The sequence below is a fragment of the Helianthus annuus genome, chromosome 5, assembly GCF_002127325.2.
Source record: "Helianthus annuus cultivar XRQ/B chromosome 5, HanXRQr2.0-SUNRISE, whole genome shotgun sequence".
Lineage (NCBI taxonomy): Eukaryota > Viridiplantae > Streptophyta > Magnoliopsida > Asterales > Asteraceae > Helianthus > Helianthus annuus.
In genome coordinates this window covers 51323002-51328436 of record NC_035437.2, presented here as the reverse complement: position 1 = coordinate 51328436, position 5435 = coordinate 51323002, and the positions used below count along the sequence as shown (strand labels likewise).

At 35.7% G+C, this 5435-nt stretch overlaps 1 long non-coding RNA gene across 3 annotated transcripts; it reads left to right on the top strand.

Annotated features, from left to right (window-relative positions):
* Window positions 1-1413: 1413 nt before the first annotated feature.
* LOC110938913 lies at window positions 1414-4390 on the top strand. 3 transcript variants are annotated; one of them, XR_002591807.2, is made up of 6 exons: window positions 1414-1715; window positions 1854-1951; window positions 2044-3158; window positions 3247-3383; window positions 3468-3509; window positions 3603-4390. It is a non-coding gene; the product is annotated as an uncharacterized LOC110938913 (long non-coding RNA). The 3 variants fall into 3 exon arrangements; XR_004893831.1 differs by having other exon boundaries at window positions 1854-2238; window positions 2352-3158; XR_004893830.1 differs by having other exon boundaries at window positions 1854-3158.
* The last annotated feature ends 1045 nt before the right edge of the window (window positions 4391-5435 follow it).

The following is a 5435-nucleotide window of genomic DNA, read 5'->3' as shown; positions in this document are numbered from 1 at the left end:
GTATATTAATGAATAGAAAAATAAGTTCTAACATCAGATTGGATTTGAGATAGGAGAGCTTCCAAATTTGTCCATGAAATTTAGACAATTAATTTAAGCATTTGTATACTTTCACATGAGGTTTAGCATTTTGTTTTTTCCATATTTGCAGCGGAAGTCCCCTCGAGTTTTATGGGTATGTTTTTTCCGCTCTTTTTTTTTCTTTTCTAGCTATATATTTTTATTTTGAGTAAATTGCAAAACTCGTCCTTTATGTATGTATATATTGCAAATCATGTCATTTGTTTTCAATAATTACATTAATCATACCTAATGTTTGCAAATTCTAACATGTCATATACTTTACCGCAAACTCAGTTAATTGTAGTCACGTGAGGCCCACGTGAGGGCATTAATGTCCTTTAGCCTAGCTATTTGTTTCCTTCCCATTTAAAACCCCGAATAACCCTAATCGACCCTCATTCCAAAAATATGCAGGTTTTGGGAATGGAAGCCCAACCCAAAAGGTATGGCACATAATCACTTTCCCATAAAAAAATAGCAGGTAAAGGATGAATGTTATAAAGGTGATTGACGTTGTTGATGTTGTACACCGACATCAACAGGATTAGGCAAATTGTCTGATGAAGATTGCCTATGAATCATAACCTGGTTCGTGGGTGGTCGAGACTGTCCGCACAGGGTTCTTAACTATAACTGCATTATTTACAGTGGTTTCATTATTATCTGTTGCATCATTACAAGGTGCATTAGGCATTGTGAGAAGTGTACTTGGCTGAGATGAGGTGTTAGACATAGGTGACGACTCATCTTGCTTGCTGGTCTGGTCAGAGGTGTTGACTTTCCGGTTACGCAGTAACAGTTTTTGATAGTTGTTACTTGTTTTTTGATTGACCAACTTCTTGGTTTAGCGCTGGAGGACCATGATTTTGATTCTTACTATTATCAGATAAATAAGAAAATGTCTTCTACTAGTGTGATTGACTTAAAGAGGAATGTGCTACAGACGGCTTGCTAGTATATGAACTAGGAAAACCATTCGCAACCAATTTAAAAAATATGCAGGTTTTGGAATAAGGGTCGATTAGGGTTATTTGAGGTTTCAAATGGGGGGAAAAAGATGGGTAGGTTAAAATACATTAATGCCCTCATGTGAGCCTCACGTGACTACAATGAACTGAGAAAATTAAGTCTAACCGCTTTGCAAATCAATATTCACCGTCGGATCATGCTGAGATGAAATCTCAGCCGTTTAAACTCCCAAAAATAACCGCTCTAATGGCGGTTCCCGGAGGTTATGGTCGGTTTTTGCAGCTGGTGGTTACCTCCACCTTTTGCTGCCCACTATCTCCACTCCACGACTCAACCGCCTAAAATATAACCTTCTAGAAGCAACGGTTCAGGGCAGTTTTACAATCTCTCTCCAAAAATCATGCGGGTTCCGTCCTCCCCACCCACATTTCCCGCTTTCTCCTCCCCAACCGCCCCAGGTCACCCACTATAAATCCTCCCCTACCCAGCATCATCAAGGCCTCGCTGTTTCCTATTTTGCATCGGTTACCAAGGGTTTCTTTATTTCTTTGGATCTCGTTCCACACATCGCGGCTCTCTATGCCATACATACACAAATCAACCTTCTCTGTTCTCTTATGGTTTCTCCCCCACTGCAATTGAAGAAGAATTTGTGAACCACATCATAACAGAGCATATTTGAGGTTCGTCTTAGGGTTTTGCCCCTTAATTCGCGTCTTCTTTATCACTAAAGCCATCAGATTGTTCATTGCTTCTCAAACCAAAATCATATTGTGATTTGGTGTAATGAATTTTTTACTAATTCTATTTTCCCTTTACAGTTTCAGGGGAAGAGATTTCAGTGTACCACAATTAGACTGGTGAGTACAAACTGTCTTCTAAACGGTGGAATTCATCTTCTTCTCTAATGGCTAATCAGGTTGATTTCTTTTACTAATTTTGATTGGGGTTTTATTGTGTTAGTGATATATTGACTTTTTTCTGATATGGGGATTGGATATAATGGAATAGGTGGGTTCCTATTAAGGTATAATTATGTGGTGTGGAGACTTGTCTTAAATAGGTTGCCAACTGCTGTGAATTTGGTCTAAAGAAACATTAATATTCCAGACATAAGGTGCAAGGTATGTAATGAAGAAGACGAGTCGGCATCACATCTGTTTGTGGCATGCAATTTTGCTCATAAGGTTTGGGATTTTGTAGTGGGTAGGTGCCCGCTTGGACCCCTTTATATCCTTGAACTAAAAGATTTGGTGGCTGTCCAGAATTCATATTGTGGCTTGGCGAAGTGGAAGAAACTCATCTTGTCGATTTTTCAGGTGACTATTTGGGCGTTGAGGAAAAATCGGAACAAGGAAGTTTTTAACAATAAGCTGGCGAATATCGGTAGAATTAAGGAGGAGATCGAGATTTATAGTTATCTTTGGATAAAGCATAGGGCAAAGTGCGGGTCGCTTTCGTGGATAGATTGGTGTAATTTCGATTTAATAGCAATGGGTGTATAACTCTGTTTCGATCTGATATATTTGGTGGCTATAATCATGCCGGCTAAACGTTTTATTGGCCCGCTATTCGCTTTCGTGGATAGATTGGTGTAATTTCGATTTAATAGCAATGGGTGTATAACTCTGTTTCGATCTGATATATTTGGTGGCTATAATCATGCCGGCTAAACCTTTTATTGGCCCGCTATTAGCATTTTAATAAAGTCTTTGTTGGCCGTTCAAAAAACGAGTTTTACATTATACTATAAATTTTTAATTATTTATACATTTTGAGGTTGACAGTAGTCTACCTCATTTATTAATAATAGAAATAAGATAAAGAATATACATGTATTGAAAGAACAAATATAAATTCTGATGATGAATTTACTGAATCACTCCCTAAAAACATATATTACATCTGATGTTTTCATTTTTATTATTCTCTTTTTTTTTCATTTCTTTATGTGCTACAGATGCTATGCTGGAAAACCACATACAAAAGGGCATTCATGTGAATTTTGGGTCTTCTTTGGTGGGATGCATCTATTGGAAAAACAATTACTACTTTTATCAGATTCCTTTACGGTGATTAAGTTACAATTATGTCGAGCACCAATGGTCAAGTGATTCGATGCAAAGGTAAGTGTTTTCTACTTTTCTTCAATCTTTCAAGTCTTTTTATAACCTGATCATGGATGTAAACATGTAAGTTTAACTAATGTAACAGCCGCGTGGCATGGGAAGCCGAAAAGCCGCTGGTGATCGAAGAAGTGGAAGTGGCGCCACCACAGCAAAATGGAAGTCCGAATTAAGATCCTCTTCACTTCCCTTTGCCACACTAATGTTTACTTCTGGGAAGCCAAAGTAAGCATTTTAAATTCAAATAACTTTATTTATTATTACTATTTTTAGATCAAATATCTAATCTTGAATCTATAATTACCGCAGGGGCAAAATCCTTCCAAGAATTTTAGGACATGAAGCTAGAGGGTATGTTCCATTCTTGTATCAAAGTCAATAGGGTTTGTATTTTTTATTATTTTGAAACACATAACCTGATTGATTTGATTAATATGAACACAGGGTTGTGGAGAGTGTTGGGGAAGGAGTAAATGATCTACAGCCAGGGGATCATGTTCTTCCCGTTTTCACCGGAGAGTTCAAAGAGTGTGCTCACTGTAAGTCCGAAAGGAGCAATATGTGTGTGTGCGCGTGCGCGTGTGTATAATGAATAAAATAGTGATACCAGCCAAAACGCTATAGATTGCTTTTTGTATGGAAGGTAAAAAATATCCTTGACTGGGGTTCTGACTAGACATCATAGTTTATATGAATACTCATATACTACTTTAATAGTAAGTATTGGCTTTTGAATTGATAGTCTATTGTATTGGTTTAGAGTGAGTATGAGAAGGGGAAAACTCCATATGAAAGGGTAAGCATGATTTGTGCTTATTTACAAGTGAAATAGATGCTTTAAAGATGTTATCTTTTTCTTTGGGTTCCTTTAATAAAAATATCCTCACAAGTTAGTTGCCAGTGATGTTTTTTCTCGACCTACACACAATTCATATTTCCATATTCAATTTTCAAATGGTTTGAATTGGTTTCAAAGAGACGATACCACATCCGTGATTAAACCCAGAGAGTGGTATCATATAACATTTATTTTTATGTTTTTTAAATTTGTTTGTTGTGTTGATACTTTTGTAGCACAGTCAAGCATATATCGAATGAGAGAGTTACATTTGGAAGTTTACGTGAATCTCAATAAAATGGAATATAAGGTACCATATATAGTTTTAGACTTGGTTGGAATTCATTTTGTTAATCAAGGAGCACTTTTATATTTATCTATCAACATATTCCAAGGAGCAATGTTTTTATTAATCTACCCATGTTGATTTTTAGGAAGTATTTGTATACAAGCATTGAACTTGTGTTGATTGTTGATGAGTGCTTACGTCTTTGTACTTCATCAATATAGTTTCACCAACATAAAAGTTGAAGTCTTTGTTTTTCATTTTATAATTTAAGCAAATTGTTGTCTTACGTTTTTTATTTTCATACTTGTGCAATATGTCGCTAGGAAATCCAGTTTCGGAGTATGCTACAATTTTAAACTCAATGGTTAATATGTTGTTACTCTATGTTTGCATACCATCTTTACTCTTAAGAGTCCAGGTCATTGCTCTCCATGAACCTGTTAAAAAAATAAAAAAAAGAAAAATAATTATATAAAATTGGTTTTGGTTAAAAAGTGGTTTTCCGAATAAAAATACCAACTTGATTTAGAAATTTGATTGTTGAAAAATAATCTTTACACATGTTCACCATCTCACAAAGAATCATAAAGATTTTGAATGTTTGTTGTGTTTTCCACAAGTAACTGGGAGGGTTGATGTTTGTATGGAAGATGAAACCGTTAACTATCTCAACCGACGTGATGTACATAGAGCCTTGCATGCGCACTTGGTTGGGGTTTGAAAATGGGAAATGAAGAAGACAAGTCCGTTAATGCATTAAAAGTTGTTTGGTATTTAGAAGAACATAATGCAAGAACATATATAATTCGATGGAATTGAAATTTGAGAATTTTCTTAAATTCGTGATACTTAGCGAGATTCTTTTATGTAAACAATTTAGTTTTGTTTATTTGTATTACATTTCATGAACTACTTACTGATCAAGTTACTGATTCTTCTTGATCACTCTCAGTAGTCTTTGAATATTTATTTATTTTGTAGGGAGTCTCCAAAGTCAAAAGACACGTGGACATGACTAAGATAGACACCCAGAATTGTGACCAAGATTATTTACCATACATGATTTTTAATTGACATTTCCATTTCACCCGACTATTTATGTTTTGTTTTAGTAGTCCATGATGCACTTAAAGGCTCAAGGCAATTCGAT